Source organism: Natator depressus, chromosome 23, assembly GCF_965152275.1.
Source record: "Natator depressus isolate rNatDep1 chromosome 23, rNatDep2.hap1, whole genome shotgun sequence".
Lineage (NCBI taxonomy): Eukaryota > Metazoa > Chordata > Testudines > Cheloniidae > Natator > Natator depressus.
The window spans coordinates 8,009,338-8,031,957 of NC_134256.1; positions in this window are offsets into that span (position 1 = coordinate 8,009,338).

Consider the following 22,620-nt stretch of genomic DNA (forward strand, 5'->3'; position numbering starts at 1 on the left):
AGAGCCGGTGGTGAGAGGGGTTTGGCCTTTGACAATCTGCTCTGAGTGCCAGGGCTGCCAGACCCCAGACAGCCACTGGCATTGCCAGACCTCCCTGATCTACGGTGCTGCTGCTCTCCCTGCTTCTAGGAGTCACTGCCTCCCCCTGGGCCGAGACCCCCGCAGCAATCATCTCCTGGGGCTGCCGTGGCACTGAGCGTTAGCAAGGCCTGAAACTCAGTTGGGCGTGGGGGGGGGGCTGGGGGAGGCTGCTATTAAAGCAGCTTCTGCACCGTTGCAGCGGTGGGAGAGGAAGCAGAGACGGGACCGTTTTACACCCCATGGCCAAAGCACCCGGCAGCTTGGGACCGTTGGGTCCTATCACCAGCCCTGGGAGGGGAGTGGGTGTGATGAAGCGGGACTGTTCTTAATGTTTCCTCTGAATATTGTGGGGGTGCCTCAGTTTCCCCTAGGCAGTTATTAAGTCTCTAGATGGTGGGATAAGGGTGTATGATGATTGCAGAGCCCTAGAGGGCAGGAGCGTGCAGGGGTCTGGACACAGAGAATGGCTGAAACCCTGTTTCCTGGCAACTGATGGCCTGGGCCCTTCCCCCCTGCAAGGTGAGAGCGAAAGGGTTGGAGAACAAAGGAATCCGGTGACCTCCTGGCCCGGGAAAGGGACAAAGCCCAGAGGAGGGCGGGGGCTGGAGATAGTTTCACTTTGGGGCTGGCTGCGGACATTGAGTGAAGTGCAGACATGGTTCTCTGGCTCACTGCCGCGCAAAATGGATCCAGCTGAGGGGTCCTGTTCTCTGCACCTACAAGCTCTGTGTTAGATCATGTTCCTGTCGTCTAATAAACCTCTGTTTTACTGGCTGGCTGAGAGTCACGTCTGACTGTGAAGTTGTGGGGCAGGACCCTCTGGCTTCCCCAGGACTCCACCTGGGTGGACTCGCCGTGGGAAGCGCACAGAGGGGCAGAGGATGCTGAATGCTCCGAGGTCAGACCCAGGAAGGTGGAAGTTGTGTGAGCTGTGTGTCCTGAAGACCGGCTGCTCACAGAAAGGAGACTTCCCCAGAGTCCTGACTGGCTTCGTCTGGAGCAGTTCCAGAGCATCGCCAGGGGGCCCCATGACAGTGGGGTCTAGTGGTTAGAACGGGGGGCTGGGAGCCAGGACTCCTGGGTTCTATCCCAGCCCTGGAAAAGGGATAGGAAACCCGTACCTGGATATGTCACCATATCACAAAACCCACCACCCCTGGCTCAGATAGACCTCCCCAGTGTGGATGCTGCCTTGGATTTGCATCACCAGGGTGCCATCTCGCCATTATTTTGCACCACTTGCATTTCATAAAATCACAGAATATCAGGGTTGGAAGAGACCTCAGGAGGTCATCTAGTCCAACCCCCTGCTCAAAGCAGGACCAACCCGGACTAAATCATCCCAGCCAGGGCATTGTCAAGCCAGGCCTTAAAAACTTCTAAGGATGGAGATTCCACCACCTCCCTAGTTAACCCATTCCAGTGCTTCACCAACCTCCTAGTGAAATAGTGTTTCCTAATATCCAACCTAGGTCTCCCGCACTGCAACTTGAGACCATTGCTCCTTGTTCTGTCATCTGCCACCACTGAGAACAGCCGAGCTCCATCCTCTTTGGAGCCCCCCTTCAGGTAGTTGAAGGCTGCTATCAAATCCCCCCTCGTTTTTCTCTTCTGCAGACTAAATAACCCCAGTTCCCTCAGCCTCTCCTCGTGCGTCATGTGCCCCGTTTTCATTTTCAATCATTTTCATTGCCCTCTGCTGGACTCTCTCCAATTTGTCCACATCCCTTCTGTAGTGGGGGGATCAAAACTGGACGCAATACTCCAGATGTGGCCTCACCAGTGCCGAATAGAGGGGAATAATCTCTTCCCTCGATCTGCTGGCAACACTCCTACTAATGCAGCCCAATATGCCTTTGGCCTTCTTGGCAACAAGGGCGCTCTGCTACTCATATCCAGCTTCTCGTCCACTGTAATCCCCAGGTCCTTTTCTGCAGAACTGCCGCTTAGCCAATCGGTCCCCAGCCTGTAGCAGTGCCTGGGATTCTTCCGTTCTAAGTACAGGACTCTGCACTTGTCCTTGTTGAACCTCATCAGATTTCTTTTGGCCCAATCCTCCAATTTGTCTAGGTCACTCTGGACCCTATCCCTACCCTCCAGTGTATCTACCTCTTCCCCCAGCTTAGTGTCATCTGTGAGTTTGCTGAAGGTGCAATTAATGCCATTATCCAGATCATTGATAAAGATGTTGAACAAAACCGGCCCCAGGACCGACCCCTAGGGCACTCCGCTTGATACCGGCTTCCAGCTAGACATCAAGCTGTTGATCACTACCCATTGAGCCCGACAATCTAGCCAGCTTTCTATCCACCTTATAGTCCATTCATCCAATCCATACTTTTTTAACTTGCTGGCAGTAATACTTTGGGAGACCGTATCAAAAGCTTCGCTAAAGTCAAGATGTATCACAACCACCACTTTCCCCATATCCACAGAGCTAGTTATCTCATCACAGAAGGCATGACTTGCCCTTGGTGAATCCACGTTGACTGCTCCTTATCACCTTCCTCTTCTCCAAGTGGTTCAAAATGGATCCCTTGTGGACCTGCTCCATGATTTTGCTGGGGACTGAAGTGAGGCTGACCAGTCTGTAATTCCCCGGGTTCTCTTTTTTCCCTTTTTTAAAGATGGGCACTATATTTGTCTTTTTCCAATTGTCCGCGACCTCCCCCGATGACCATGAGTTTTCAAAGATAATGGCCAATGTCTCTGCAATCACATCAGCCAAGTCCCTCAGCACCCTTGGATGCATTAGATCTGGACCCATGGGCTTGTGCACGTCCCGCTTTTCTAAATAGTCCTTAACCTGTTCTTTCACCACTAAGCACTGCTCACCTCCTCCCCATACTGTGTTGCCCAGTGCAGCAGTCTGGGAGCTGACCTTGTCTGTGAAGACTGAGGCAAATAAAGCATTGAGTACTTCACCTTCTTGCACATCATGTGTCACTAGGCTGCCTCCCACTTTCAGGAAGGGGCCCACACATTCCCTGACCTTCTTCTTGTTGCTAACATACCTGTAGAAACCCTTCTTCTTACCCTTCACATCCCTTGCTAGCTGCAACTCCAGTTGTGCCTTGGCCTTCCTGATTACACCCCTGCATACCCGAGCAATATTTTTATACTCCTCCCTAGTCATCTGTCCAAATTTCCACTGCTTGTAAGCTTCCTTTTGGAGTTTAAGCACCAGCGCGTAGGGGAGCCCAAGCAGAAATCCCCTCCCCCCCCGACACACATGAGAGAGGTGCTGGGGGCCGTGCTGGGGGCGATGACAATGGGGTCAGGCATCAGGGCACGTGGCTGTTGGGTGCGTTGCTGGATTCTGGAGAGACCTCCCCTTCTGCCACCAACCTGCCCCACTGGAGCCCAGCACAGCGCCCTCTGCTACCCATGGCTGCCACCATCTCTCCGCTCCACGAAGCTCCCACGACCTGCCTGGGGCAGCGACAGACCCTCTTGCTCCCCAGTTATAACACCTGGCCCTGAGCTAGCCCCTTTCTCCAGCAGATCTCAATGCCCTTCACAAAGGATGTTGGCATCACTATCCCCACTTTATAGATGGGGAAACTGAGGCACACAAGGGGGACTTGACTCAACCAAGGTCACTCCACAGGCCGCCCATGTCTGTATGCAAAAGGCTGAGGACTTTAACTGGACCGGTCTAGTTAAAACATTACAACACCCCCCCACCCCATCCATGGGGATGCCGTTATACCAGTACAAAGGTTTGTTGACTGGTAGAGGCCAAATTACTATCAGACCTCAGGCCAACTGGTGACCCAGACTCCCAAGATGCTTTGGGAATGCTGCTAAACTCTCACAGGCTGTGAAAAATGCCAGTTTGCTAAAATTTGTAGCCTAGCGCCCTGTTATTTGTGTTGCCACTGTGCGAGAAATGTACTAACCACAAACAAATGGAAATGTATAAATAACATAGTGATGGTAAAAGTTTATGCTTAAGCAGCAGATGTGTGATTGTGTGCTGGGAAGTCTATGATATTTACCAGACACAAATTTTGCAGGCGACAGACTGATCCCCGTGATGTCTTTTGCCACGGCTTGCATACAGCTTGGACTACTTATAGGTAACTTAGTTCCAGCTTATCTCTTCCTCTTTCCCAATGCAAGGCTGTATGCAAGCCGTGGCAAAAGACATCACGGGGATCAGTCTGTCGTTTACGTCAACGGCTGCAAAATTTGGTTCAGCAGACTTGGTAATGGATCTGCCTTTCTGTTTGAGCGCTGTACTAATAACTAATAAATACTGGCCGGGGCTTGGGTCCTTGAGGTCTCTTTAAGTAGGAAGTAAGATCGAAGCTGAATTGGTAATAAATCTGCTTCCCTGGGGGATCCTCCAACCCAAGTTTACCGGCTGGAACCGGACCGGGCAGCGTCACAACCTCTGTGTCGGGAGTAAAGACCTAGCCGTGTGTGGAGACTCTGGCTGGGACGGTCTAGGGGCCTACAGGGGAGGGGAAAAGTTTGAAGAAGAGATGTCAGACTAGATCCAGCAAAACGTTAACTCCATCAAGAGTAAAATGCGGGCAAAGAATGGCCGAAATAGTAAAGGAGGGCTTGGATTGTTTGTAAAGAAATGTGCTGTTATGCATGGAGGATCTGGGGCCGCACCGCGTCCGGCCGGCCCGTGGGATCACACGTGTGCGCTGCTTGTCTCTGAGGCTGACCAGAGAGTGGAGGGGAAAGCGTGACCCGGGGCGGCAGCTCAGCATCGGGCACGCGAGGCTTTTAATCAGAAGCTTAAGAAAGTGACAGAAAATGCTCAGAAAGGGAAGCTGCAGAATGGGGAAGTCAACGGGCGGCTGGCGAGCGCCGCAAGGAAAGGGGAAGGCGGGCGAGGGGAAGGAGCTGAGGAGACGGTGCAGTCGTGGGGTTGTCAGAAACGGGCGGAGGATGGTGGAAGTGCTCATCATCCAGCACAGGAGCAATTGGCTGCGGAGACACTGGGAGCACCAGGGAAGTCGGCTGAGTGCAAGGAGCACCCGGAGGATGTGATGGCGCAGGACAAGCCTCATCGTTAATAATGCAGCTGAGCCGTGTCAGAAGTTAAGAAAATGAACTGCATGCTGGAAGGAAAAGGTTTGGGGGACCCTGAGTAAGGAGGGGCGTGGGAGAGATCGGCCCAGGGACTCTAGAGAGAACTGGGGCAGGAGACTGCCAGCCGACCGGGCGGGTTTGTGAAGGCCGGGTGCTGGCGTGATGGCAGAATGCTTCTTAAATGCAACGTCAAAACGTGACATTGTGACAGGCCATAGCAGAAATGCCAGGCAGAGGAGAAACATGTCCAGACACTAAGTCAATGGGTTCCCCAAGGGTGCCGGACAGCACTTGGTTCCACCCACTTCTGTCGGGGGAGATGGGCCACAGACAGCAGTTTCCTCCCAGACCCTGCACAAAGCAGGTTGGACGAAGTGTGGGTATTTCCGGAGTTCATTGTATTACAAATGCAAATGGGTCTGGAGACTGGGGGGATGGGACGTGATTCCTCTGGGGGAGACGTGACTCCAGCAAACCCTGGGAAGGGTCAGGACCATCACAGGACACTTGTAAAATGACCGACCAGCCAAGGCGGGGATGCAAATTCCCACCTCTGCCCCCAGCCTTTCGAAGCAATGCCCTGGGGAGCGAGACACTGGCTGCGAATGACCTGTTCCCAGATCGAGGGACTGGCCTGCGTCACTCACAGATTCCCAGGGGTCGTGTTCGCAGCAGAAGCTGTGCTGAGCTTGGAAGCACTGAAAAGCCCGTGGGTGGCTTTGACGGGCTGCACCCCGGCCGGAGCCCTGGCTGGAGTCAGGGGAGGGATCCCTGGTAAGCCCATTAGCAGGCGGGTGGGTTCGCTGATTGGTTTAACATGTGTTCTCGGCAGTGCTGTCACCGTAAGCACCGAGGATTGTACCCCCACCGGGGCTGTAATGTGTTAACTAGCCTGGTACAGTTACACTCCTACAGCATTTGTGTGTGGGGCTGGAGCCGTGGCAATGGGGTCGGGTGGGGGCCAGCAAAGGCCTCTGTGACAGCGCCCCATGCCGGCGTTATTGACACGTTTCCCTGCAGCCGGCCTGACGCCCCGCAACGAAAACCTGGCCAGAGATTTTGCTCCGTGAAATGTTTTGAGATGGTGATGTCGGGAGATGGAAACCCAGCTGGGAATTTCCAGCAGGGCAGCGGCTCCCAGTGCTCTTCTCCTGCCCCACATCTGGGCCCGCTACAGCCCTCACTCCACCCCCAGCTCTGTCCAGGTGGGGCCCTTGGTGCCTTCCAAAGGGGGCGTTACACACAGCGCCACCTAATGGCCAAACAGTGCAATACAGGTTAGGGCCCCGCCATTCCAGCCCTTTTCCTCAGTGGGTCTTTAGCTCCATGGCAGAGGATTGAGCTTCTAGCTCTGATGGTCCCAGGTTCAAACCCGGGCCGGGCCAGCCACGACCCTGGGGGAGCTGCCAAGAGCAATGGGGAGGGGAGGGTGCGGCCGACATGCCTGTGCAGGTCTTACACTGCGCTCTGCCTGTAGCTTCCTGATCGGCAAAGATGACAGAGTCTAGGAGGGCAGAGGTTGGAGCACCATGGGGGCCCATGCCAAGAACTGGAAAAATAAGTCACTGGGAATCAGCTTCCTGGGCAGCTTCTCCAGTACGTGGTTCCCGTCTGTACGGATTTCCCTGCTAGGCCCCCAGGGGAACTAGGAAGTTCACAGCTGCTCTTGGTTCCACCACGGTGGGGCACTGGGCTGGGGCACATGGTCAGGATAGGGAGGGGGAGGGGGAGCGTGGCGAAGCAAATGTGTGTGTGGAGGCGGGGAGACGCATTACCAAACACAATGGTGGGGGGGAGACACTGACATGGCCAATCAAGAACGTGGCTAGAGAGTGTTTATTTACTCAGGCCACATTCACATCCCCTGAGCAGCAGCGAGGGGCCAGGGGCGGGTGTGAAATTAACAGGGGGCTGCTGGTGTCCTGCAGAAACAGCCCCTGACAACACCACCCTGACCGTTGCCAAGAGCCTGATCCAATGTGCTGTCTCCGGGGGCTTCCTGAGTGAAAGCTACACCCTGAAGGGGCATCGCAACGTGAAGTCAACCCAATGCCCTGGGGACGCCCTCTACGAGGCCATAAGCCAGTGGCCTGAGTTTGAAGCCTGAGTCCCTGCAGCCTCGGGGCAGCCCCTGCACCCATCGCTGACCCCGCCCACAGCTTCTGCCTGCTCGAGCAGCACCTCTGCCCCCCAGCAGGGGGCAGCCTCCCGCTTCTCGCCCACCTGCTGCCTCCTAGGGCCCGGAGAGCAGGGCTCTGAGAGTTGGGGTTACCCTCCCGTCTCCCCTGGGCTCTGCTGCCCCCCCCCGCCCCCGGGGCTCAGATTTCTAATGGCGCCTGGGAGCCACCTGCCTCCCCCAGGCTGCTTCCTTCAGCAGATGCCAGGCCTAGCCCCTCGCTCCCGCCCGCAACGGGCATGTCAGCTTAGCCCGGGTCCACACACAGCCAGGCCCAGGGTCTTACAGCGTCCAGGGGGGTGGGGCCAAGCCTCAGCAGAGCTCTGTGGCGACGGCCCTGCCAATCCCTGGGCAGCTCAGGAAACGTCGCCTCCATTCCCGTGTGAAATGTCTGAGCAATTATCAATTCCAGAGTCAAATCCGCCTCTGCCCCCAGCCCCCCTGAGATCTGCAGTGAAGATTTCATCTGGAATCCCCCAGAAATCGGTCGCTATTTAACTCCCCCACAAAGGGAACCCAAGTGTCCCCGAGCCCTGACACTTGGCTCTGCCTGGCCCCCGCAGGGTTTGGCTCTCAAAGCTTTCAGCCCTCGACCCTTTCGCCCCGACAATCCATTCCCGTGAGCCTCTCTCACCGAGGGGGGCAAAGTGTTTGGATCTTCACACAGCAGGTGCCTGGGAAGTACCCGACGGGTGGGTCACAGAGTCCCACAAAGGGGTTTTTAATTCAAGTGCAATTTGCCTTTAACCCAGTGCCCCTGCGGCTTAGCGCTTGCTTTGCTTGGGAGCTACTGAGCAGTGAAAATAAACCAGCTTCTAGCACATGAAAAGTTGAAGCGCCGGGAATCAGTTCATCTCCTGTTAAACCATAACCACCACCACCCTGCCGCTGGGCTGGGCTGGGCGAGCTGAGAGGGTGTGATTATGGTCTGTCAGATTAGCACTAAGAGGCCCCCTTGGGCTAGGTGCTATACACACAGAACATGAGACAGACAGTCCCTGCCCTAAAGAGCTCACAGTCTAATTAGACAAAGGATGGGAGGGGAAACTGAGGCACAGGGAGGGGAAAAGGGTTTTACCCAAACTCACAGGGCCAGTTAGTGGCAGAGAGTGGAACAGATCCCATGGGTGCAGTCAAGTGCTCTGCCCACTAGGCTGTGCTGCCTCTCAATCCAGAGGGAGGAGGTGGAGTGAAACCAAGGGGGCGCTGGTTCCGCATGGCTCACACACAGTCAGGCCCAGCAGCCCTGAGCTGAAGGAAGGGGAGGGGAGCTGGGGTTTGCGCCTGCTGATGGGAGCTGGGGCTGCGGCTGGAGACTGGCAGGAGGGGCCGGTGCGGAGGGAACAGCCATGCCAGGAGCAGTGTCCCAGCCCCACAGTGCCCAGGGCTGCCCAGCATGTGGGAAGGGGGCAGCAGCACTGACGGGGCAGCTCTTTGTTACGAGAGTCGCTGTGGAGTAGCCCCCGAGTGAGGCTGGGAGCCCAGCACCTCAGGGCTGGACGGGCCCCGTAAACAGGAGCAACCTCTGGTGGGCTGGCAGCTGGAGGCCGTGCTGCAGAGAGTGCAGGTCTGGCCCCCCTGCAGCCCCCGGTGTCCTGCCCCTGGCACAGTCCAGGTTCAGCCTAGTTATTCCTGCTTCTGAGCCGTGGACCCCGGGGGACACGACCAGCTGGGATCCAGGCCCCCCGCTGGGAAGAGGCTAGTCCAGGCCCCGGCGGCTGGAGCTCTGGAGAGCATGTAAAGCCCAGGAAGGCCCAACCTCAAGGGGCTCAAGCAAGAGGTTTCACTTCTGGGCTACACACAGACCTGCTGCAGCCCCAGAACAGACTCAGCACAATCTCCCTTCCCATCCTCCCAGCATTGTAATACCTCCCCAAGCCCCTGCGGGGCTGCCACAGCCCGGGCCCCAAAAGCCACCTTGCCTGGTCCCTAGGGTGTTTTGGCTGCTGGCCCCATGGAGCTCGGCCCAGGAAGTGTAAAGGATCCTGTAAGGCCCAGGGAGGGGTGGGTCCCTTCACCAGGGGAGGCTCTGGGTAGTCACAGCCACAGGTACTTGGCCAGGAAGGCAGCCAGGATCTTGCAGAGGTTCTCCACGGTCTGGGGGTGCAGGTTCTGCTCCGTGTCCTCCATCGTGTGCCAGACCCACGGGAAGGGGGTGGCGATGAGGTGCAGCACCAGCACTCCTACGGCCAGATAGATACATGGATAGTCAGCAGGGATCCAACCCAGGATCTGCATCACTGCAAGCACCAGCCTCTACTGCTGGAGCTACAAGAGTAATTCCACTATTGTCAGCAGTAGTAGACTATTATCCCCATGTGGCCCAGCCACTAGCGGGGGACGTGCGACATTCTAAATGTGCACACTGTCTCAGGAGATGGAGCCAGGCCCTCAGGCACGACCTGACCTTACATCTAGGAGCCATGTGCTCCCCTGACCTAGCAACGAGCAGCTGGCCAGGTGCATTATGGGAACCAGATTGGCCAGAGACATCAAGTGAGTAAGGGCCAAGTGGCTAGATAGCAATGATGTGTTTATAAAGTCTTTCACCCCCAAGGATCCCAGAGCCTAAGTTCAAAATGCAGTCACCTCTGGGGTGAAGTGTGCCAGGCAGGCAAACATCATGTATAAAGCATGTTACCCCTGTAAATAACACCTAGCTCTTGCATAGCCCTTGTCCTCAGGGGATCCCAAAGCACTTTACAAAGGGGGTCAGAATGATTCCCCCCACTTCACAGATGGGGAAACTGAGGAAGACAGCGGCAAAGTCACCCAGCAGGGCAGTGGCAAAGTCATTGAAGTCTTCTCCAATTGCTTGCCTACAGACTCAAAGTCTTTACGTGAAATGATCTTAGTGGCCTAGGAAAGAGAGAACTCCCAAATCACTTCCCTTACGAATATGCACTTACCAGGGCAATTCTGGGCAACTGCACCTGTATTCTCCCACTGTGGTCCATTACGAGCACCTGCTCTAGGCTTCTGACTCCTGAACCATCACCTTTTATGCATGGAGATTCCAGTGTCCCTCCTTGCTGCACAGTTCTCTGCCTACACTGTGCTACCCCCAGCAAGCCAGACTCCCTAAAAGGCCAATGTTTGAGCTCTGCTTTCTCTCCGAGGGCTATGGCCAGTGTCTCACCTGCAGTTACAAGTTGCCACACAGCTACTTCTAAACCACCACATTTATTCTGAAGCTGAAAGAGAGAAAACAGATTAAAACAATCTATGAACCTACACACAGGCTAAAAAGTTTAACAGAGATCAACCCCAGCTCCAAGCTAAGAAGAATATTACCAACCACCTAACTAGGGTGGTGATGGTGACTATGAAATGTTCCAGGAGATTACAGAAGGTATAAACATAGTAAACTCAATAATAATGGGGGATTTCAACTTTCCCATATTGACTGGGTGCATGTCACCTCAGAACAGGATGCAGCGATATAGTTTCTTGATACCATAAATGACTGCTTCTTGTAGCGGCTAGATCTGGAAATCACAAGGGGAGAGGCAATTCCTGATTTTGTCTGAAGTGAAGAACAGGACCTATTACACAAGGGGACTACAGCTGAACTGCTTGGTACTAGCAACCATAATATAATTCAATTTAACATTCTTGTGTGTTGTGGGGCAGAGGGGGGACACCAAAGAAACCCACCACAGTAGCATTTAACTTCAGAAAGGGGAACAATACAAAAATGAGGGAGCTAGTTAAAGGGAAATTAAAATACACAGTCGCAAATGTGAAATGCCTGCAAGCTGCATGGAAACTCTGTAAAAACACTGTAATAGAGGCTCAAATTCAATGTATACACCAAATTAAAAAAAAACATAGTAAGACCACCAGAAAAGTGCCACCGTGGCCAAACAACAAAGTAAAAGAAATGGCTAGAGGCAAAAAGACATCCTTTAAAAATTGGAAGTTCAATCCTACTGAGGAAAATAGAAAGGAGCATAAACACTGGCAGGTCAAGTGTAAGAGTACAATTAGATAGGCCAATAAAGAATCTGAAGAGCAACTATCCAAAGATTCAAAACCTAGCAGCAATTAAGATTCCCACATCTGAGCCATTATTTTTAGGGGACAAATCTGAGGAACTGTCCCAGATGGAAGTGTCACTAGAGGAGGTATTGGAACAAATGGATAAATTAAAGAGTAACAAATCACCAGGACCAGATGATTTCACCCAAAAGTTCGGAAGTAACTCAAATGTGAAACTGCAGAACTACTCAGTGTGATCTGTAACCTGTCATTTAAATCAGCTTCTCTACCAGATGACTGGAGGATAGCTAATGTGATGCCAATTTTTTTTAAAAAAGGCTCCAGAGCCAATACTGGCAATTACAGGCTGGTAAGCCTAATTTCACTACCAGGGAAATTGGTTGAAACTATAGTAAAGAACAGAATTGTCAGACAAGTAGACAAACATGATTTGTTGGAGAAGAGTCAACATGGCTTTTGTAAAGGGAAATAGTGCCTCATTAGTCTATTAGAATTCTTTGAGGGGTCAAGAAAAATGTGTACAAGGGGGATCCAGTGGATATAATGTACTTGAAGTTTCAGAAAACTTTTGATAAGGACCCTCACCAAAGGCACTTAAGCAAAGTGAGTGGTCATGGGATAAGAGGGAAAGTCCTCTCATGGATCAGGAATTGGTGAGAAGATAGGAAACAAAGGAATGGAGAGACATAAATAGAGGTGTTCCCCTGGGATTGGTACTGGGACCAGTGCTGTTCAACATATTCATAAATGATCTAGAAAAGGGGGTGAACTGTGAGGTGGCATAATTTGCAGACAATACAAAATTACTCCGGATCGGGAAATCCAAAGCAGACTGTGAAGTGTTACAAAGGGATCTCACAAAACTGGGAGACTGGGCAAAAAAATGGAAGATAAAATTCATTGTTGATCGTTGCAAAGTAATTCACATTGGAAAACTAATACCAACTGTACATATAAAATGATGGAGTCTAAATTAGTCTAAATTAGAAAAAGATCTTGGAAACATTGTGGATGGTTCCCTGAAAACATCTGCTCAGTGTGCAGCAGCAGTCAAAAAGGTGACCAGAATGTTGGGAACTACCAGGGAAAATATCACAATGCCTGGATATAAATCCATGGTACGCTCACATATTGAATACTGCGTGCAGTTCTGGTCATCCCATCTCAAAAAAAGATCTTTTAGAATTGGAAAAAGTACAAAAAAAGGACAACAAAAATTATTAAGAGTGTAGAACAGCTTTCATATGGGGAGAGATTAAAACGACTGGGCCTTTTCAGCTTAGACAAGAGATGACTGAGAAGGGATCTGATAAAGGTCTATAAAATCATGACTAGTGTGGAGAAAGTGAATAAGGAAATGTTATTTATTCCTTCAAATAGCACAAGAACCAGGGACCACCCAATGAAATTAATAGGCAACAGGTTTAAACCAAACAAAATGAAGTACATCTTCACACAGCACACAGTCGGTCAGTGGAACTCGTTGCCAGGGGTGTTGTGAAGGCCAAAAGTATAATGGGTTTCAAAGAATCATTAGATAAGTTCCTGGAGGATCGGTCCATCAATATTAGCCAAGATGGTCAGGGATGAAACCCGATGCTCTGTGTCTCACTAGCTTCTGACCACCAGCAGCTGGGAGTGGACGACAGGGGACGTATCACTCACAAATTGCCTGCTCTGTTCAGAAGACAGGACACTGGGCTAGACGGAGCATTGTTCTGACCCAGTCTGGCTGTTCTCATCTTCTGATTTCACCTCAGGCTGCGGAAGGTGTCAGTGCTTCCAAACTCACAACTGGATTTTCCCTGAGGTTACGAATTTTTAACTGTTTCATAACCAGAACCTAGACTGGGCAGATCAGCCTGTTTCTTTATGCAGATTGGGCCTTCGATTTCAGATTCCAGTAACAGATAATCAGTATATAATCATCTTCTCCTCAGCACGTAGATGCCCCTTTCCCACCCCTCATCATCTGCTGACCCTAGTGCCCATTATATAATATAGCCGCCTGTTACAACGTCTGGTTCCCTATGCTTTGGGGTTATGTATCTCCTGCCACCACCAAGCTTCACAAGTGGAAATTTTACTTGTGTCTTCCCCCACTGTTCTACCTTATCCCAGACCCCTACCCCCAGGAGTGGGATACTCGCTGATGAACACGGTAGGTGCTCTTCAAAGCCCGGGCAGGAACAGACAGTCACCATAATGCTACTCTGGGCTTGTTTAATGAACTCTTACTTTATTACTTGCACGTAAAGCCAGGAGTGAACTCAGTGACTGTCCATCTAGAGGTGCCCTCTTTACCCTCTTGAACACGGGAAAGTCTCACTGCAGATCCCAGGGCAGACTGGTCTCTGGTGTCTTGAGCGTCCCTTCCTGGCACCTTCAGCCAGGCCCCAGAAAAAAACCACCTCTAGCCATCAACCCTCAACTCTCTCTTTGCACATTCCTCGCCCACCCGCTGGAACTAGCATGAACGTGCTACGGGGGTTCCTAGCAACCCAATCGACCTTTCCAGAGTCATCAGATATTGAATTGCTGTCTCTTGTCCAAACCCAGGTTTTACTTCCCACAGCTCCAGCCCCAGTAACATGAATTCACCACATTATTTGTTTGTCAGGCTTGTCAGTTCTGTGGCTGGCTTGCCCGGGTTGCCCGACTGAGGCTGCTTTTCTCTCTGGAACGGGGAGACGGCATTCTGTCTTGGCCGTGTCTAGCTAGGTGCCCTCACCGCTGTAGCATCTCAGCTCCTCCCAATCATACCTGGATTTCTCCCTCCCCACACCTCTGGCAGGCAGGGGAGAATTATTCCCATTTTATCAGGCCCAAGGAGATGAGGCCACTTGCCCCAGTTCCCCCCGTCGGTAGCTGACTCTAGCAGGAATTCTCCCCCATGACAGGGGAACACAACACCTGCTCTGGGGGTGTCTGCAGAGAAGCTGCTTTAGCGGCATAGAACAGGGGAGGACACACTTGTGAGAGCTGCTTCTGGATCAGTCACTGACAAAACACGCTGGTAACGCAGGGTTCAGGGGCCCGGCGATAGCTCCTGCCCTGCCAGGGCACTGAGTCCAGCACAGCTCAGACTGTCAACCCCAGGAAATGCAAGGTTAAGGTTAACGCCCACGCACCTCACCTCTGCTCCCCGGGAGCTGGCAGCAGCCACTGGGAACCATGGGCCTGTGCTCCGGCTGCGTTCCCTGCGCTAGGTTCGGCTGTGTGAATGGTGGAGGGGTTTGTCTGAGAAGCGTGGCAGGGCTGTGATGGGCTCGGAGTCCACGGGGGACGGGTGGTGAGCGAAGGCCCAAGAGGTGTTTGTACTTGAGAGACCCAGTTTGCCCTGTGCAGCGCTGCGCTCTGCAGGCTGTGCCAGTCGCTGGGCTCGGGGGTGTTCTCGGCCCGGGGACTGTCAGCAGGGAGGTGGGGGTGGGGCTGCTCTGTGGGTTTGCTGAAGGGCGAGGGAAAGTCGAGCATTAAATGGCATCGTGCGCGTAGGAGTGAGGGGCTGGGGGAAGGGGTGTAAATGTAGCAGAGGCGGAGTTCTTGGGGTGGAGCAGGCTGGGTCTGTGAGCGGAGAGCGGGTGCCTCTAGCTCCTGTTTGCTACAGTGCGAAGGCAGAGCCTGGGCGTATTGGGGCATCGATCAATGAGGGCAGAGTTAAGATTGCACAGGCCTGACCCTTCCCTCGGTTTCCTGCTTTTAGGAAGCCTGAGTGTGAAGTACCTGAACTCGGAATGTTCTGGGTTTCAGACGTGTGAGTTTGGCTGGTCTCAGCGTTCTGGACGGGAGCCAGATACCCCGGGGCAGCCTCGACTCTGTGCTAATGAAACTGTTTGTCAGAGTGTGTGTGTGTGTGTGTGTGTGTGTGTGTGTGAGATGGGGAGGGCGGGAGCGGGGAGGAGGGAAAGGGGAGGGGGAGAGAGAGAGAGAGAGAGAGAATGTGTGCATGTGAGAAAGAGGGAGAGTGTGTGTGTGAGTGTGTGTGCGTGTGTGAGAGAGAGAGAGAGATCAGGCCCTGTCCCCCTCAATCAGAGATGTTCACGACTCTCTGTATCTGGGAGTCTCTGCGGCCCCCGTGGGGATGAGAAAACGCTGCTTGAACCGAGTCTGTGTAACCCCAAAGTTTCCGTGGGGCCCCAGTGGACTCGGGGAGGCAATGGCCGCACGTGTGTCTCACCGTAATGCCTGGCCCCAGGTGATGCTGTACAACGCTCCCAGGAGGCAGCTTGGGCAGAGAGAAGGCAAATCACTTTATTCACTGCACAGGAGCCAGCTCAGACCCAGCCTGCCAGAGACTCCTTGGGACCAGGTCTTTAAAGTGACTCAAGCACCTAACTCTCATTGACATCCAGGGGAGTTAGGCACTTCAATACCGTCAAAAATCTGCCGCCTTGTTCACCCTGGACATGCTCAGAGTCTCAGCACAGACCCCAGCACATCCCCCCGATAGCAACATTACAGCATGTCGCTGGCACAGCTACGCCCACGCAGGCATCCCCGCGCTGCCCCTCTCCCCACCCCCACCATCAGGCCGGCACCAGAGAGATTTGGCTCAGCATCTGCTTCCTGGGCCCTCAGTAAATGCAGGAGCCATTTGGGTCCACATTTTGAACCCATTTGGGACCCTGCATTTGCATTTCCCACAAACAGGTGTGCATGTCAGGTGTCCCTCCGCATGAACAGTCTCCGAGGGTGGGAACTTCAGCCAGGAAGGTTCTGCCATAACGAGAACAACAGGCTGTGACGCGAAGTCTAACCTTGGCCACACCCAAGAAGAGTCGGAGCTTCCCCCGTGTCATCGATTGACCCAAACGCTGGTTCTTGCTGGCTGGTTAACAGGCTCCATCGCCATCTCCTTCCCTGGGGCTCCAATCAGGCTGGCAGCGAGTGTGGGGCTCATGCAGGCTTGTGGGGCACTGGGAATCCTGTGGGGAAGTGAGAGGGAATCCCAGTGACCAGCTCAAACGCAGCTGCTGCCCACCCCTTCCCCAGTAGCTCCCTGAGCGCTGGTCAGGGAAGCATTCCCCAGCAATGGGCTGGGGACAGCCCTGGGCATACTGTGTTATCTGCCGGTCCCCATATCTGCAAGGAGAGCTGGGGGAGTTCCCTGCTGTTGAGCCCCCCTGCTCAGATGCTGCTCACTCCCCAGTCTGAGCCCCTGGTCTTTGGGGCTATAAAATGCTGGGGAAGGGCAGGGGCTCAGGCTCCAGGTGAGTGAGCTCTGGGGCCTGGCAGGTGGAGCCAGTGAGTGGTCTCAGCACAGATCTTGGTAGCAGGTGTGGGAGATGGAAGCTCTGAGTTGGCAGGGAGTCTGGGTTAGATTCTGCACCCCCAACCAGTCCCTGCACTGGCTTTGTGGGGAGAACAACCCCCATCCCACGTGGGACTATTCACAGAGTGTCGCCCTTACCCAGTGCTACGGAGCCGTCTGGTGTCCCGCACTTGAGAGCGACCCTTTCCTACCACCCCGTACATCACTGCAACATCCCCATCCATTCTGGGCTGCTGGGACATCAATACATTTACACAGTTAAACATTTACACCCTGTTTCCAGTCTGAATTTGTCTACAAGGGAACACTAGGGAGGGAGCCCTGAGCAGGGCCCAGGGACATGGTGAAGGGGAGGGGGAGGAACAGCTCCTCCTTAGACCTGGGGCAAGGGAGCGCCATGCTCAGGAGGCTGCTGGAGCACAGGTCTTAACTGCCTCAGTCCTATTGGAATCAATGGGAGGGATGCAAGCGCTTGGAGTCCCCATAGGATCAAGGGCTCCCATCAGCTGGGGCTTCCGGGGATGAGACAAGCCATGGGTCAGTCAGGGAAACTCCCCCAGCTGAGCTGGGATGTCATCAGGGACCCACAGACAAACCCTTCTCCTTTCTTCTATTGCATGTATGGGGCCAGATCCCCAGCTGGTGTAAATCAGCATCACTCCATTGCTGTCACAGGCGTGAGGCTGATTTACACTCACTGGGGATTTGGTTCATTGACATCAATGAAGCTACAGCTGATTTACACCAGTGAGGGATCTGATCCCATTGACTCCAATGGAGCTACAGTGATATGAAACTGGCTGGAGAACTAAACTCAGATTCTTCAATTCTTTCTTTCTTCATGCCAAGACGGTCACTATTTATTCCCCAGGGCTAGGGTCACCCCACAGCGACCCTCACTACTGGCCAGACCAGGGGTGCTGGCACTGGGATCAGCCCAGGGGGTTCCCAGGTTTAGCTGTAACTCCTGGTGCCTCTTTCCATGGGAACGTTCTGCCCAAACCTGGCAAACTGCGGGCACCGGCACGGCGACTCACCTGGTCAGCGCGGGCTCCAGTAACCACGCGGTCTGGGGGAGAGAACTGAGGTCAGTGCATCCTCACCAGCCGCCCTATGCCCCGGAGAGACACTGCCCCATGTCCCCCAGGGCCCCAGACCCTGACCCCAGCAGGGCCCATTGAGGAGAGACAGCGGCGGGCACCGCAGTCTGAGCACTAACAGGCTGGCTGGCCCAATGGACACTGGGTACCCAGCTTGCTGCCCGTGTTGGATAGGGTTGCCAGGTGTCTGGTTTTCGCTTGGAACGGCCGGTTGGAAAAGGACCCTGGTGGCCCAGTCAGCACTGCCGACCAGAACATTATAAGTCCGGTCAGTGGCACAGCAGGGCTAAGGCAGGCTCTCTACCTGCCCTGGCTCCATGCAGCATCTGGAAGCAGCGGCATGTCCCCCCATGACTCCTATGCATAGGGGCAGCCAGGGGGCTCCGCACGCTGCCCCTGCCCCAAGTGCCAGCTCTGCAGCTCCCATTGGCTGGGAAGCGCAGCCAGTGGGAGTTGTGGGTGTGGCACCTGCAGACGGGACAGTGCACAGAGCCGCCTGGCAATGCCTCCACATAGGAGCTGGAGTGGGGACATGCCACTGCTTCTGGGATCTACTTGAAGTAAGCGCCACCTGAAATCTGCATCCCTGCCCCCCTGCAAGCCCCAACACTTTATCCCAGCCCAGAGCCCCCTCCCATACTCTGAACCCCTCGGATCCACCCCCCAGCCTGGAGCCCCCTCCTGCAACCCTGAACCCTCATCCCCTGCCCCACCCCAGAGCCCACATGCCCAGCCAGAGCCTTCACCCCTCTCACATCCCAATCCACTGCCTCAGCCCAGAGACCCCCACTCCACCATGAACTCCTCATTTCTGGCCCCACCTTGGAGCCCGCAACCCCCAGCCGGAGCTCTCACCCCCACCCCAATACCCCTGAGCTGGCCCAGTGAAAATGAGCTAGTGAGTGAGGGTGGGGAGAGCGACAGAGGGAGCGGGGATGGACTGAGCCAGGGCGGAGCCTCGGAGAAGGGGCAGGGCCTCAGAGGAGGGGCAGAGCAGGGGTGGGGCAAGGGTGTTCGGTTTTGTGTGAGTAGAAACTTGGCAACCCTAATGTTGCGGGAGAGGAGAGGAGAACTGGGCCAGGCCCCATGGATGCTGGGTGCCCAGACTGCTCCCCATATCAGCAGGGTGAGAACTGGGACAGGTCCCATGGACACTGGCTGACCACAGATAACGGGGCAATGCTGTTTGTTCCTGTCATGTGTCTCCTTTCTCCCCACACAGGGAGGTGTCTGCCCAAGCCCCTGCGCCCACCCTGCAGTTTGTGGCAGAAGCTGCCAGGCTCCAGCCAGTCCCGTTCCTGACCATGGCCGACGGCTCCTGTCACCTTGTCATTGGGCTGGGCAGAGGCTGAGGAGACAGGGAGAACAGTCCCCATCAGGACAGGACTCTCTGGCCTGGCTACCCAGGGCCCCTTCTGGCCCCAACACCCCGGACTCTGACACCAGCCAACAGACGGACAAAAGGCAGGAGCCGAACTCCCCCCAGGGCAGTGCCGGAACAACAGGCTCTTACACTGGATCTGATCTTCGGCAGCCGGGCTGCTCCGCTCTGGGCCGGGTTCCCTGTGTGGAACGAGAGCTGCGTCAGTCCCACGTGCGGCAGCTGGGGCTGGGGCCCTGCTGCCGTTAGTGATGGGGCAGCAGCACCATTGCCATCACTAGGGCGGGGGGGTTACGAGGCTTCCAGACAAGGGTCAGGCCCCCGCAGAACCCCAGGAGAATTTCAACTGTGGGTAGCTGGGGGGTACGGCCCAGGTCAGCTCCCCAGGGCGGAGTCCCAGACAGGGCAGCAATGGTCCCCCCCAGACCTGGGCATCACCTGGGGAGCAGCCCCAGAATGGAGCTGGGGGTCAGGGCGAGGTTCCCTCCTCCCTGTGAGTCCTGCAGCGCGACACAACTACCGAGAGAAAGAAAAGAGCGTCAGGGAAGCTCAGCGCACGTCACGGCCTGGGGCGACTGTCGGGGCCTGGCGGTGTGCACCTCTGCCCCCGATGTGCTGCACCTCCCCGCTGGTCTGTGGGGTCTAGCTACCCACAGAGCCCTGCATGTGCAGATCCACGGAGGCAGCACAGGGCAGTGGTTAGGGCCGGGGACAGATGCCCAGAGACCTCAGTGCTGGGCGATCTCAGACCAGTCACTTCTGCTCCCCGTGCCTCAGCCAGGTTACAGCCGGGTTATAGCCTTTCACTGCCATTGGAGTGAGATTTAAGATTTCAGAGCGATGCTCTGGAACAGCCGCCCATCTCAGCTCATGCTCCACCCCACCGGCACCTACCTGTCTTCATGAGAAAACAGCCCAGCAATGCCAGAGCCAGGCCGGCCATGATGGCGAGTCCCACAATGGGTCCCAGTCCTAGAAAACCATTGGAAGAGCCGGGAACAGAGAGAAAAGCAAGGGATTAGGCTGGGGCAGAGGAGCCCAGGGACTGACATGGGTGGGGCGGGGAGCATCCAGAACACAGAGGCAACACAAAAGGGATCTAGGATGAAGGGTAAACCCCAGGGGTGGGGATACAGGATGGGGGAGAGGGGTGAGCCCCAGGGGCAGGGATCCAGGGATGAGCCCCACGGGCCAGGGACACTCGAACCAAGACCCTTCCTCCCTTTATCGGATCTCATTGATTAGATCTCTTACAGGGCACCAAATTTCTCCATCCCTGGTTCTGCTTTGATTCAAGGTTCCCACAGGCCTCCTTCTGTGGCCTGCGGAAGCTGCCTGTAACTTTCCCCCTTAGGAGAGGAATATCACAGCCCTCTTTCTGGGCTCTGAGCTGACATCTTGGGGAGGGAGTTCCCCTCCTGGGAGTCAGGAGTCCCACAGCCCTCGTTCCCGGGGCTGCAAGGGATCACTGAGGCCAACTTCAGCCCTCGCTCAGCTTCTCTGCGCTAGCCCCTTTTAACCCAGGCCGGCCATCTAGGATGACCAGATAGCAAGTGTGAAAAATGGGGACACATTTTTTCCCCCGGTGGGGGGGGGCGGGGGGAGTATATTGGCCTATATAAAACAAAGCTCCAAATATCAGGATGGTCCTGATAATATCAGGACTTCTGGTCACCCCACATCCACCCATCTTCTCCTCCCGCCTTTGACTCCCTGGAGGCTTCTGTTATCCCAAGCCTGGACTGACTTAGCCACATAGCCGACCTGGCACAGGGCTGTGATAATGTTCCCTAGCAGGGGAGAAGTGCAGAGAGGGGCAGGACCAGTCACCTCATCATGGGGCCAGTCGCCCTGGGACACCTGGGCTGCCATCACATTTCACAGTGAGATAACGAGTTGGCTTTAGCCATCTCCTTGTGAAACACCCTATTGCTCCTCATGGATTCTTACCCTGCAGCCCCTGCCCATCCAGGTGCCTACAGCAGGGTAATGGTCTCGCCACTGAGAGTGGTGGGTGCTCTCCTGTAATTTCAGATCAGCTCCCCCTCCCTTCCCCCCCCACACAGGGAAATCCCGCAGCACTGAGCCAAACCCTTTATCTTGGGGACATGCCTCCCCTCCAGAGGTGTCACTCCCCGAAGGGCTGGGTCCATCTGTGGGGCAGACACAGAGCGATCACAGATCTCCTCAAACAGCTGATACCCCAATGTAGCATGGCAATGATTGCCAGTGAAATACGTGCGACCAACTCTGGAGCCATCACACAGGGACATGGGACCATTCGATTAACAAAGTAATAAAGCACTCAGTAGAGTGGATAAAGCACTGGACTTGTACTCAGGAAACCCGGGTCCTATTTCAAGTTCTGTGGCTGGGTAACCTCGGGTAAATCATTTCCTCGCCCCATGCCTCAGTTTCCCCATCCGTACAATGGGGATGATGATGCTACTGACCTACTCGGTAAAGGGCTTTGCAATCTATTCATTGAAAGAATTGATCGGCCTGATTACAGCGCTGCGGGTGTGACTTTTTTCACAGCCCTGCACGGCATAGCTAGGTCAGTCTAATATTTCAGCTTATACCGGGCCTCGAACTGCACTTGGGTCTGGGTTGATTTTCAAATGTTAAAAAAAGTGGGGGGGAAACCCCAGTTTCACAAAAAAATTCAGACTATTGATGCTTCTGTTTTACAGGATTCAAATAGAGTAATTAAAACAAATATTTCAGTCCATATGCAATACTGACACCTCGGTGGGTCGTCACCAGTGGGGCTTAAACCTGGGACCTCTTGATCTTAATGCATGAGCATGTACTGCCCTAGCTGAAAAGATAAAAGCCAGTTTACCTGCGAGGCACTAGGCTCTTCACGGTCTCGCTGGCCTGTCCACCACTAGAGGGGGACAAAGTGCCAGACCGGGCAGGCAGGGCTTACACATATTTGTTCAAATCATAGAATCATAGAATCCTAGAATATCAGGGTTGGAAGGGACCTCAGGAGGTCATCTAGCCCAACCCCCTGCTCAAAGCAGGACCAATCCCCAACTAAATCATAAATAAATAAATGTTGAATGCTTGATTTTGCATTTCCCCCCCTTTTTCTCTTTCCCCCATTTTTGGTTTTGCATTTTCCCCCATTCCCCGCCCCATTTTTCTAATTTCAAACTTTTTCTCTTCTTTCCCCCCCTCCCCCTTTTTGCCATAGAGTGGGATAATATAAACCATGGCCAGGGTAGGATTCTTGTTTTTCTCCTCTGCTTTTTCTGGGTCCACCCCCACTTCTGCTCTGTAACTTTTCAGAATGGCTCCATGTTTGGAATAGTTACCCAGGGGCCAAAGGGAAAATGAGAGTTGGGCCCAGACCCTCCAAGGTATTTAGGCACCTAACTCCCACTGAAATCACTGGGCCCTTAGCGACCACCTGTGCAGATAACCCCCTCAGCGTAGCTTCAGATATAGCGGGGGGAAGAGTGTTTCTGTCGGTGTAGCTAACACTGTCTGGGGACATGGTTTCCTCCACAGGGAGAACAACTGCTTCCGTCGGTGTACGCTGTGTGTC